Source organism: Choloepus didactylus, chromosome X (genome assembly GCF_015220235.1).
Source record: "Choloepus didactylus isolate mChoDid1 chromosome X, mChoDid1.pri, whole genome shotgun sequence".
NCBI lineage: Eukaryota > Metazoa > Chordata > Mammalia > Pilosa > Megalonychidae > Choloepus > Choloepus didactylus.
The window spans coordinates 170,899,488-170,913,656 of record NC_051334.1 but is presented as its reverse complement, the minus strand read 5'-3'; the positions used below and the strand labels follow the sequence as shown (position 1 = coordinate 170,913,656).

The window sequence follows — 14,169 nt, the reverse complement described above, 5'->3', positions numbered from 1 at the left end:
CACAGGCAGGACTTGAACCTAGGTTTGTCTGGCTCTAAAGCTGCATGTTTTCCTTAATGTGATTTCCCTGACATTTACTGATTGTATCCTATGTGCTAGCCACCGTGCTCAGCACCCCATAAATAAATCCACTGCATATTGCAAGTCTCATCAAGCTCCTCAACCTTTAGAATAATCAATACCATCCTGCCTCTCTCATCTCCATCCCTTTTGCTATTGTCCAAGGCACACATCTCTATGTTTACCTAACTTTATTTTCCCCTGTTTTTTCTTTTTTCTTCTTTCTTTTCTTCCAAACCTTTTCATTGGGGGATAAAACTCATAGAGAAAAATGCACAGCACACAAATTTACAGCTCAATGAATTATTACAAGGCAAACATTCACGTAACTGTCACCTAGGTCAAGAAATGAAAACATTCCAAGTACCCCAGAAATGACCCCAATGCCATATCCATCTTCCTCCACAATGGTAACCAAAATCCTTACTTCTTTTGCTATAGTTTATTAAGACTGTTTGTTGACTTTATATAAATTGATAAAACCACATGTATTCTTTTGTGCTGGCTTCTTTGTCTCCATATGATATTGATGAGGTTCATCCATGTTGTGACATTGTGCTATAGTTTGTTTTCAATGATGTATTGTGTTCTGCTGTATGAATATGCTACAATTTGGTTTTATTTTGTTGTTGACATTTGGGTTATTTTCAAGTTTTGGCTGTTACAGATAATGTTACTATAGATAGCTGTCAGACCACTCAGGAATATATTTCTGTTCGGATATACTTAGGAGTAGTCTTGCTGGATCTTGAATATGGATATGTTAAACTGTTAATTAGATTATAAATAGATCATTAGTCTTTTCAATAAACCAGCTTCTGGCTTTATTATTCCTTTGTGTTGTAGTATTGTTTTACTTCATTAAATTAGACTCTTAGTCTTATTATTTCCTTGCTTCTACATTCTTTTGCCTTAATACACTGATCTATTCTGAACTTCTTTAGATGCTGCTTAGCTCATAGATTTTAAGGTTTTCTTTTTGCTAAAGTATTTAAAGGCTATAAATTATCCCTAAGCATGGCTTTAGCTTAATTCCACAAATTACAATATGTAGTACTTCCTTTATCACTCATTTAAAATATTTTTAATTTCAATTGTGATTTTTTTATCTTTGACCCATGGGTTATTTAGAGGTATATGTACTCTCTTTTGCCAAACATATATGGTTTTGCATTAATTTTTTAGCTTAATGTTACACAGTGAGGACTTGAAGCTGAGAGTCCTGGAAGACCAAGGCAGTTAGAGTTTACAGGGAAGATTTCCACAAAAAAGAGAGCACAAAGAGCTGCTGCCAGAAGTCAACAGAGGGACTCAACTCCAAGTCTTCTACCCGAGGTTAGGAGAAGAACCACATGAAAGGAGCAGAGCGCACAATCCCCGACACATACACAGAGCCAGTAGTAGTACATATTCCCACCAGCCAGAGTGGAAACTTCATAATTCAAGAAGTAACAAGTAGAATATTAAAAAAGGTATTCTCTAAGGAGAAGGAAAAATTAGTCATAGTATAGTTTTTTGGATCCACCTGATAAAACTAAAAGATAGGTCTTGAAAGGATCAAACTGTAAGAAACTTTTAACTATGTCCTAGAATAAAGCATGACAATATTTTTAAAAAACATAAAAGGTTTCTCATTGAACATAGTAAAATTAATGATCTCTGACATCAATAAAAAATTACCAAACATGCAAAGAATAAAATATCACCCATAACAAGGCAGAAAATTAACAGAGACCAAGAGAAAAAATGCACAGATGAAATATTTTGTAGACAAGGACATTAAAATAGCTATTATAACTATCATTTGCATGTTCAAGAAGGTTGAAGAAAACATAAGCATGGTAAGGAAAGACATGGGAGATATAAAATTTGATAAAAAAATACGTATTCACAGATGCAAGAAACTCTATGAGCCCCGAAGCAAAAGGTAGAGGAAGAAATCTCCTTCAAGACACATCATTTCTGTTTGAGGTGATAAAAATGTTCTAAAATTGACTGTGGTATTGGTTGCATATATCTATCAGTATACTAAAAACACAGAATTGTACACTCTGGATGGGTGAATCATATCTCAATAAAGCTGTTAAAAAAGATACAACAGAACTTCCAGGAAGATGGCGGAGTAGGTGAGGCGGAACAGGCTTTTCCTCCTCTGTGAAACTAAGTAGAAAGGGGCCGGAGGACACAAGGGACCGTGTTTTTGGGGTGTGACCAGCCATAGAGGGTCCCCCACAGTATGTGGAGGGAACACTGACAAAAAACAGAGGAGAGAGAGCAGCTAGAGGGATACGGTGAGTTTGTTCCACCTCTGGACTTGCCCCCCACCCCCAAGGCTGGCAGCAGCAAAACCACTGCCAGGCAAGGGAGCGAGCAACACCTCTCCACTCCTGTGCACCTACCTTGACAGGTTGCTGGAGGGTGATCTCCACAGCGAGACACTGGGGAGCTTTGTGAGAGAACCTGGGGAGCAGTGTTTGCTCTCCCTGCCAAGGAAGTCTGTTGGGGTGCAACAATGAGAAGCGGGAAAGGGAGAGGTGCCATGCCAGCGATCAGGAGCCCTTCACACACCCCAGAGACTTGCAGGTGCAAGGCAGGCACAGAACTGGCAGGTAAGACCCACACTCCATCTGTGTGGTGCCCTTGATTGGACTCCCTGCCTACCTGCTAAGGGCTTGCATGGCAGCCCTAGGACAGGCATTCCCCAATGCACACAGAGAACAGTAATCTGATTGCTTCCCCACCCAGAGTGGACTCCGCCTACCACACAGGAGAAGTTCCAGGAAGAACTACTTGAGAGCACCACCTGCTGATAGGTTAGGGAAACTGCACTCCAGCAAGCTGTGTCAAGAGTGCCACCTGCTGGTAGGATTGGGAAACTGCAGAAGAAAGGACAAGTGAACTTGAGGACAGAGTAACTGAATGTGAGCATATGAAAGAATAAATGGAACAAAAATTGAAAAATTTGAAATGGATCTCAGAGAAATGATGGACAATATGAAGTGAACAAATAAAAATCATTGGTGTCCAAGAAGGAGAAGAGAAGGGTAAAGGGCTATGAAAAGTGTTTCAAGACATAGTTGAGGAAAACTTCCCAAACCTTCCCAATGACATAAATATTAAAATCAAGGATGTCCAATGAACTCCAAATAGAATAAATCCAAATAAACCTACTCCAAGACATATACTGATTAGATTGTCAAATGCTGAAGAGGAGAAACTTCCAAAAGCTGCAAGACAGAAGTGATTCACAACATACAAGGGATACAACATAAGACTAAGTACTGACTACACAGCGAGCACCATGGAGGTGGGAAATTTATAGCTCTAAATGCATACATTAAAAAGGAAGAAAGAGCTAAAATCAAAGAACTAATGGAACAACTGAAGAAGTTAGAAAATGAACAGCAAACTAATCATAAAGCAAGAAGAAGAAAAGAAATAAGGATTAAAAAGAAGTAAATTATATGGAAAACAAAACAACAATAGAGAAAATAAATAAAACCAAAACTTGGTTCTTTGAGAAGATCAACAAAGTTGACAAGCCCATAGCTAGAATGACAAAGTCCAAAAGAGAGAAGACCCAAATAAGCAAAATAATAAATGAGAGAGAGGACATTACTGTGGATCCAAAAGAAATTTTAAAAAATCATAAGAGGATACTATGAACAACTGTATGCCAACAAACTAGATAATTTAGAGGAAATGGATAATTTTCTGGAAACATATGAACAACCTAGACTGACCAGAGAAGAAACAGAAGACCTCAACAAACCAGTCACAAGCAAACAGAGCCAGTCATCAAAAAGCTTCCTACAATTAAAGCCAGGGCCAGAAGATGGCTTCACAGGGGAATTCAACCAAACTTTCCAAAAGAACTGACACCAATCCTACTTAAACACTTTCAAAAAACTGAAGAAAATGGAACACTACCTTACTCATTTTATGAAGCCAACATCAATCTAATATAAAAACCAGATAAAGATGCTACAAGAAAGGAAAACTACAGGCAAATCTCCCTAATGAACATAGATGCAAAAAAATTCTCAACAAAATACTTGCAAATAGAATCCAAAGACACATTTAGACCCCAGGTATAAGGATGACTGATTTTTCATCAGGCCCCCAAATCCACAGAACTGGGATATAACAGTCTCTTCAACAAATGGGGCTGGGAGAACTGGATATCCATATCCAAAAGAATGAAAGAGGACCCCTACCTCACACCCTATACAAAATTTAACTCAAAGTGGATCAAAGACCTCAAGACAGTACCACAAAATTCCTAGAAGATAATGTAGGGAAACATCTTCAAGACCTAGTATTAGGAGGTCGCTTCTTAGACCTTACACCCAAAGCACAGAAGCAAGGAAAAAAAAAAAATAGATGGGAACTCTTCAAACATAAAAGCTTCTGCACCTCAAAGGAATTTGTCAAAAAGTTAAAGAGGCAGCCAACTGAGTGGGAAAAATATTTGGAAACCATGTATCTGAGAAGATATTGATATCCTGCATATATAAAGAAATCCTACAACTCAAAGACAACAGTACAAACAGTCCAATTATAAAATGGGCAAAAGATATGAAAAGAGTTCTCTGAAGAGAAAATACAAACGGCTAAAAATACACATGAAAAAAATGTTCATCTTCACTAGCTATTAGGGAGATGCAAATCAAGACCACAATGAGATACTATCTCACACCAATTAGACTGGTTTCCATCAAACAGGAAACTACACATGCTGGAGAGGATGTGGAGAAACTGGAACACTTATTCATTGCTGGTGGGACTGTATAATGCTACAGCCACTCTGGAGGACAGTTTGGCAGTTCCTCAGAAAACTAGATATCAAGTTACCCTATGATCCAGCAATTTCACTTCTCGGTATATACTCAGAAGATCTGAAAGCAGTGACATGAACAGATATTTGCAAACTGATGTTCATAGTGACATTGTTCACAATTGCCGAGAGATGGAAACAATCCAAATGTCCTTCAACAGATGAGTGGATAAACAAAATGTGGTATATATACATGATGGAATACTACGCAGCAGTAAGAAGGAATGAGGTCGTGAAAGATATGACAACATGGATGAACCTTGAAGACATAATGCTGTGTGAAATAAGCCAGACATAAAGGGAGAGATATTATTTGTTACCACTAATATGAACTCTGTGAAAAATGTAAAATAAGTGTCTTAAATGTAGAATATAGGGGACCTAGAGATAGTCAGTACCTCATGAAGGGGGAGCAATAATCTAATATGTACAGATGTGATACTGAGTGTGATCTTAATGGTTTAGAATGGTCAGGAGTGACTATGGTTCATTAATGGGATTATAAGTATCAGTGACGCACTGAAGGTGAACATGTTCATAAATGGTTGTTTAAAGGCAAGTAATCCACAGAGTAGCACCACAAACCTAAATGAGTGGTAACGTAATATACTTATAAGGTATGACACTGCTGCAAAGGGTTATCAATAAGTGTATGGAAAAACTACCCATTAGGTATTAATGACTATATTTAACAGGAATATCTTACCAACTCTACACTAATACTAGGGATGAATAATTAGCAGCTGATAAGAGTTCTGGGATGTATTATGTTAAGATAATTGTTTAAAGTTGAGAGTGATGATGATTGTACAACTAAGTGAAGATAATGCAAGGAACTGACTGTTTATCTTGGGATAGAATATATATTAAATCAAGTTAGGAACCCACTACTTAATAAATCAAGCCCTTGACTTGAGAATTGCTCTTGTGAAATTTAGGGTTGTAAATAGGAGGCTGAGCCCTCCTATAATTATGCTTAAGAGGTGCCTTCAGGTAACCTCTTTGTGCTCAGATGTAACTTTTCTCTCTCTAAGCCCAACTTGGCAACTAAATTCATTAACCAACCCTCCGCCCCCCACCCCCCCACCCCCCCCCCACCCCCCCGCTCCATGAGGGACATGACTCCCAGGGGAATAAATCTCCCTGGCAACATGGGATATGATTCCCAGGAATGAGCCTGGCCCTGGCAGCAAGGGATTGAAAATGCCTACTTGACCAAAAGGCAGGGGGGAGGTAACAAACCGAGGTCAAGGAGGCTGAGAGATCCCAAACAGAGTCAAGAGGCTATCCTGGAGGTTTCTCTTATGCAAGCTTCAGCTAGACATCCTAATTGGCCACAGCATGCCATGCCCTCACAAAAGTAGTCCCCAAATACCTAGGTCCCTACCTGATATTCTATAAAAGATGCACTCACTAAGTTTTATCTTTCAGAAACTTAAATCCACTAGAGTGTTCCTATACCAGACAAGTCCTAAAACCCAGAGGCAACAGCCTCTTTAAGATCAACTATCAGATGTGGCCCTGTTCCCCATACTGTCGACACCCCCTTCTAATATGAACAAATTAGGGTGCGCACTGCCTACATACCCCTGAAGATGGGGAAAGAGATTAAATGAGAGGAAGGAGTAGCAACAAACAAGGTAAGATTCAACAAAGGTCTATGAATACTGAAATTATATATATATATATATGATGCTGGGGTGTTGGAATGCCTGGAAGGAGGTAAATGACATGGTAGAACTGTAGCCTATAGCATTCATAAGGATTTTCTCTATAGCTGCTCATTGAATTGTGCCTTGAAGGTCTTCACCTTTCTGTATATACCTTGTATTGCATAACAAGGAAAGAACTGAAATTGTGGAACTGTAACCCATAACAATTTTTTAAATTACCTGTATGAATGCTTGTTCAGCTGTACATTGAGGGATGACACCTTTCAGTATGCATGTTATATTTTACAGTAATGGAAATAGCTGAAGTTGTATAACTGTGACCCATGATATTCTTTGAGATTTGCTCTGTAACTACCTGTGAAATCGTACATTGAAAGTTATCACTGTTATGTATATATGTTAAAGTTCACAATAAAAAAATGAAAAAAAAAACTAGTATGGTATTGGCATAAAGACAGAAATATTGAATGACGGAATTGAGTTGAGAGTTTAGAAATAGACCCCCAGGAATAAGGTTGACTCATTTTTGATAAGGTCCCCAAATCCACGGAACTGGGCCATAACAGTCTCTTCAACAAATGGGGCTGGGAGAACTGGATATCTAAATCCAAAAGAATGAAAGAGGACCCCTACCTCACACCTTATACAAAAATTAATTCAAAGTGGAACAAAGACCTCAATATAAGAGACAGTACCATAGAACTCCTAGAAGATAATGTAGGGAAACATCTTCAAGACCTAGTATTAGGAGGTTGTTGTTTCTTAGACCTTTAACCAAATGAAAGAAAAAAAAAATAGATAAATGGAAACTCCTCAAAATCAAAAGCTTCTGTACCTCAAAGAAATTTGTCAAAAAGGTGAAGAGGCAGCCAACCCAATGGGAGAAAATTTTTGGAAACCGTGTATATGATAAGAGACTGATATATAAAGAAATCCTACAACTCGAAGACAATAGTACAAACAGCCCAATTACAAAATGGGCAATAGATATGAGAAGACATTTCTCCCAAGAGGAAATATAAATGGCTAAAAAACACATGAAAAAATGTTCATCTTCACTAGCTATTAGGGAGATGCAAATCAAGACCAAAATGAGATATCATCTCACACCAATAAGAATGGCTGCCATCAATCAAACAGGAAACTACACATGCTGGAGAGGATGTGGAGAAATTGGAACACTTATTCATTGCTGGTGGGACTGTATAATGGTACAGCCAATCTGGAAGTCTGTTTGGTGGTTTCTCAGAAAACTAGATGTTGAATTACCCTATGATCCGGCAATTCTACTTCTCGGTATATACCTAAAAGATTTGAAAGCAGTGACATGAACAGACATTTGTATACCGATGTTCATAGCAGCATTGTTCACAATTGCCAAGAGATGGAAACAATCTAAGCGTCCTTCAACAGAAAAATGGATAAACAAAATGTGATATATACATACGATGGAATACTATGCAGCAGTAAGAAGCAACAAGGTCCTAAAACATATGGCAACACGGATGAACCTTGAAGATATAATGCTGAGTGAAATAAGTCTGACACAAAAGGAGAGATACTGTATGTTACCACTTCTATGAACAATCTGAACAATGTAAAATCAATGTCTTATAATGTGGAATATAGGGGACCTAGTGATAGACAGTAGCTGGTGATGGGGAATGATAAGCTAATATGTTCAGATATGTTAATGATGGTGAATTCAAAAATATGGTAATGGATAGGGGTGATGATTGTTTGTTAATGGGATTATAAATATTAGAGCTGTAGTAAAGGTGAATAGGATTGAAAGTGGTTGTTTAAAGGCAAGTTTCCCACAGATCAGCACCACAAATATAGATAGGTGCTTGCAAGATATACTTCTATGGTATGAAACTGGCGCAGAGAGTTGCCAACAGAAGGGTATATGGGAAAAATCTACATATTGCATAATAGGGAGTATAATTAATAGGAATACCATACTAGTATTACACAAATACTAGGGAAAATAATTCAGGGCTGACAGGCACTACAAGATGTTTTGTGTAATGAGAATTGTTTAAAATGGAAAGAGTTGAGGACTGTACAGCTAAGTCACTATAGTGTGAGATATGGCTGGATTATCGTGGACATAACATATGCTATGTGAACTTAGGAACCCCCTGCTTTATAAGTCAATCCCTTGATATTGAGGTTTGTTCGCGCGAAACTTATGAGTGTAAAAGGGAGGCTAAGCCCACCCATAATTATGCCTAGGAGTCACCTCCAGAGAACCTTTCTTGTTGCTCAAATCTGGACTTTCTTTCTCTAAGCCTAACTCTGCAAATAAATTCATCACCCTCCCCCCAACATGGGACAGGACCCCCAAGATGAATGAGCCTTTCTGGTGACGTGGGACATGGATTCTGGGAATGAGCCCGACCCTGGCATCGAGGGATTGAGAGTGCCTTTTTGACCAACAAGGGGGAAAAGAAAGGCAATTTAAATTTTTAGTGGCTAAGAGAGTTCAAATAGAGTCAAGAGCCTGTTCTGCAGGTCACTCCAATGCAAGCTTCACCTAGATATGCCAAATGACCACAATATGACAAGCCCAAGTCAACAGCAGTCCTGAAAACCTTAAAGAATACCTGGATCCCTATATGCGACTCTATAAAAGTTTCACTCACTAAGCTTATTCTTCAGAGATTTAAATCCTTTAGAGTGCTCCTATGCCAGCTAAGTCCCAAACCCAGAGGCAATAGCCTCTTCAAGAACATCAACTAGATGTGTCCCCTTTGCTCATAAAGTTGACACCCCTTTTCAAAATGAACAGGTTAGGGTGGTCACTGCCTAGACATCCCTGATGATCGAGAAAGTGATTAAACTAGAGGAAGGGGTAGCAACAGACAAGATGGGATTTAACAAAGGATTATGAACACTGAATTTTTCTATAATATTTTTCTTTTTCTTAGTTGCTAGGGTACTAGAATAGCTAGACGGAAAAAACTGAAATGGTGGAACTTTAACACATAGCATCCTTTGAAATTTGTTCTATAGCTACTTGTTAAATTGTAATTTGAAAGCTTCACCTTTTTGTATGTATGTTATATTTCACAATCAGGAAATAACTGAAACTAGGGTCCTATAACTCATAACAACTTTGGAAATTTCCTATATATCTACTAGTTAAATCATACTTTGAAAGATATTACCTTTGTATATATGTTATATTTCATAACAAGAAAATAACTGAAACTCTGTAATTGTAACCTATAATATTTTTGGAAATTTTCTCTTTAACTACTTGCTAAATTGCATTCAGAAAGTTATCACTTCTATGTATATATATTATATTTGACAATAAAAATAATAAAAAAAGATACATCATAATTAAATTGCTTTAAATCAGAGTCAAAGAGGAAATCTTAAAAGCAGCCACAGGAAAAATGTACACATGACATAACAGAAAGATTACAAGCAGGCCTCTTGAAAAATCGTTATTCAGAAAATATCAGTGTAATATGTTTACAGTAAGAAAAGAAACAAATCATTAACCTTGAATTCTATTGTCAGTGAAAATATATTTTAAAAACAAATGCTAAAATAAAGCCCTTTCAAAGCTGATATAATATATCACCAGCAGAATGCCCTATGAGAAATATTTTAAAAAGTCAGGCAGAAGGAAAATGATACTAGATGGAAATCTGAATCTACACAAAGGAATGAAGAACACTGGATGTTTCAAATTAGTTAAGTTGTATTTTATACTTGGGTCCAGTTGGAGGGGTCAGGCGACCTGATGGGAAACCAAGGCCATAATGCAGGAGAAAAAATAGTGTGTTATTGACAGGTCCTATAGAGAGAGGTGCCATGAGGGGTCAGTGGGATGTGGGATCTGCTTAGGTGGCTCAACCAGCAGGTGGGGAGTACAAAAGCCTTAGGCTCTATCCCAGGGACTGGGGATCTGAGGGGGGTGCGGATGGTTAGCTTCTCATTTGGGACCAACTATGGGTTTTGGGTGAGGTGTTTGGGTGGTGGCTGTAGATGTAGATTGGGACTCTGGGAGAGTTTATGGCCCAGGGATGGAAAGCTGCTGATTACCTAGGCCAAAGGTCAGTGTTGAGGGAAGAGGTTTAGCCAAACTAAGACGGATATCAAGGCAGCACACAAAAATTTTTGATAGCTATGACACTGGATATGGTAAATATGTGGATGAACGCAAAATTGTTTCCTATGTTTTAATCACATAGAAGATAATTGATTGTTTAAAGCAAAAATGATAACATATTGTGCGATGTATAAAGAATATAAAAAATGTATGACAAAAATGGCAAAAGACTTGTATAAACAAAATGGAAGTATATTGTTTTTAAATTCCTAAACTATATGGAAATAGGGATAATATTACTGAAGGCAGACTGTGGTAAATTCGATGCATATTATAAAACTGGGGGTCTTACAAATTATCTCTTCAAAAGCCAAACAGTAAATATTTTAGACGTCTGGGCCAAATGGTTTGTGGTTGGCTGAATAATGGTCCCAGCCATAAGACTGGGAACAAGAGAAGTATATCTGCTCTGACTACTCCTATTCACCACATCCTGGATGTCACAGTCAGTGGTATGAGCCCAGAAAAAGAAATAAAAGGTATACAGCTTGGAAAAGAAGAAATAAAGCTTTTTATTCACAAACAACTGGATTGTAAAGAAAAATTTTAAAACACTACTAGAACTAGGAAGTGAGTTTCACAACACTGTAGGATACAGAATAAATACATTAAAAAGTCATAATATTATATATGAGCAATGCACAATTAGAATGTGGATTTTTTAAAAACAGTGTCATTTACAATAGCACCAAAAAACCCCTGATATATGTAGAAAATCTACAAACTATGCATAAGATCTATACAGGAAAACTACAAAATACTTAAAAAACAAATCAAAGAAAAACTAATTAGATGTAGATGTATACCACATTCATAGAACTAGAACACTCAGCACTTTCAAGATCTCAAGTCTCCTCATTGAAGTAAGGCAAGAAAAAGAAATAAAAGATATTCAATTGGAAAGGATGAAGCAAACTATATTTATTCCTAATCAACATAATTGCTTATGCAGACAAACCTAAGGAATCTACAAAACAGCTAACAGAACTAATAACTTGAGTTTAGTAAGGTTACAGGATGCAAGATCAATATACTAAAATCAATTGCATTTCTATATATTAGCAACAAACAAAAAGCTGAAAAAAATCAATGCCATTTACAGTAGCATCAATAAGAAATATATTGGAATACATCTGACAAGAGATATATAAGACCTGTACTTTGAAAACTTCTAAACATTTTTAAGAGAAATTAAAGAAGACTTAAACAAGTGAGAGATATGGAGTGTTCATGAACCAGAAGACTCAATACCATTAAGATACCAACTCCCCACAAAATGAACTATGGACTCAATGCAGTTCCAATCAAAATTCTTGTAGGTTTTCTTGGCAGAAATTGAAAATTTGGTTCAAAATTTCATATGGAAATGCAAAGCTCTTAGAATATCCAGAACAACTTTGCAATGGAAGAACAAAGTTGAGGACTAATACCCCGTTTTCAAGATTTTATTGTAAAGCTACGTTATGAAAAGAGTGTGTTATTGGCATAAAGATAAACAGATCAATGACACAGAAGAGAGTCCAGGTACACATACATATGGTCAACTCACTTTTTACAAAGGTGCATACATGAATCTGTTGAGAAACAAGTCTTTTCAACAATTGGTGCCGGCTGAAAAAGTGGACATCCAAATGCAAACAAATGAACTTTAATCCATATCCCATGCCACATACAAAATTTAACTCAAAATGGATCACAGTCCTGAACGTAAACATGAAAACCATACAACTTCCAGAAAAAAAGAGAGGAGAAAATCTTTGTGACCCTGGGATAGGCAATTATTTTGTAGATACATCAAAAGCAAGTTCCATAGAAGAAAAATAAATAAATTGGTCACCATGAAAATTAACAACTTGTGCTCTTTAGAAGACATTACGAAGAGAATGAAAAGACAAACCACATACTGGAAAAAATATTTCCAAATCACATATATGATAGAGGTCTTTGATCCAGAATACAAAAACATCTCTCAAAACTAAATAATAAGAAAATAAGCAATCCAATTTAAAAATGGGCAAAATATTTGAACAGACCCTTCACAACAAAAGATACACAGATGGCAAATGAGCACATGAAAAGATGCTCAACATGGCTAGCTATTACCAAAATGCAAATAACAGCTATAATGAGATGTAAGTTCACACTTCTCAGAATGGCTGGCTGAAATCAAAATTCTGATCATACCCATTCTGACAAGGATGAAGAGAAACTGGAACTCTCATATACTGCTAGTGGAAATGTACAAGCACTTTGGAAAACTATTTAGCAGTTTCTTAAAAGCTAAAGCAAACAAGAGAGGATCTAAGATGGCGGCATACAGAGGAGTGGAAGCTAAGTAGTCCCCCCGGAACAACTAAAAAAAAAACAGAAACAACTAGTAAATAATCCGGAATAAATGCAGGGGGACAAACGTGACCGTCCACTCATCATACACCAACCTGAATTGGGAGGAATGCTCCAGATCACAGCATAAAATCTGTAAGCAAAAACTGCGAATCCAAATCGGGAGACCCCTCCCCCACAGCCTGAGCTACAAAGCCTCATGGTGCCAGAGAGAAGCTTTCTCCCAGCAAGCGAATATAGCTCAGCTGAGCTCCAACTGGGGTTTTAATTAGCGAGTGTGAGCTGCTCACTGCGAGGTACGAATCCCCAACAAGTAAACAGAGGCTTTGGGTGACGACTGACCTTGGAGAGCTGGAGGGTCGCCTTGGACTAGCTCTGTTCCTTTTTTGACTCAGTGGAGAAAGCCTCAGCCATTTTCAGTTCCCAGTTCTGTGACCCAGACAAGGGTATAGCACAGGCAGAGAGAGACCACTGAAATGCTAATGACCTCACCTTAGGGCACCTATCTTCTCTAAGAGGAAAGGGGTGGGGCCCAGCTCTACTACCTGCCTTTCTTTCAGAACTTGGGGAAAAAGAGCCACACCTCCTTACACCAGTCAAGAATTATAGGCTAACAGGCACCACCTACTGGGCAGAAAAGCACAGTGACCTGAGACATCACAGGGTGTACCAATTTTCTAAGACACACCCTCAAGGAAACCGGATACTGAATATTTCTTCCTTCTGGGACCTTAGCCCATTCTGGTCTGGGGAGGCCTGATTGGGGTAACCAAGGAAACCATGCCTAGACAACAGAAAACTACAACCTACACCAAGAAAAATGAGGTTATGGCCCGGTCAGGGGAACAAACTTGCACTTCAACTGTGATGCAGGAATTGAAACAACTAATAATAAGTCAATTCAAAAAGTTTAGGGAAGATATGGCAAAAGAGATGAACCATATAATAAAAACACAGGACATACATAAGGTAGAAATTGAAAGTTCAAAAACCCAACTGGTGGAATTTATGGAAATGAAAGGCACAACACAAGAGATGAAAGACACACTGGAAACATACAACAGCAGATCTCAAGAGGCAGAAGAAAACACTCAGGAACTGGAGAACAAGGCACCTGAAAGCCTAAA

General features: G+C 37.8%; 1 protein-coding gene across 1 annotated transcript in view; it reads right to left on the bottom strand.

Moving 5' to 3' along the window:
- LOC119522469 (RNA helicase Mov10l1-like) overlaps positions 1–14,169 on the bottom strand; it is a 165,104-nt gene that overhangs the window by 43,582 nt on the left and 107,353 nt on the right.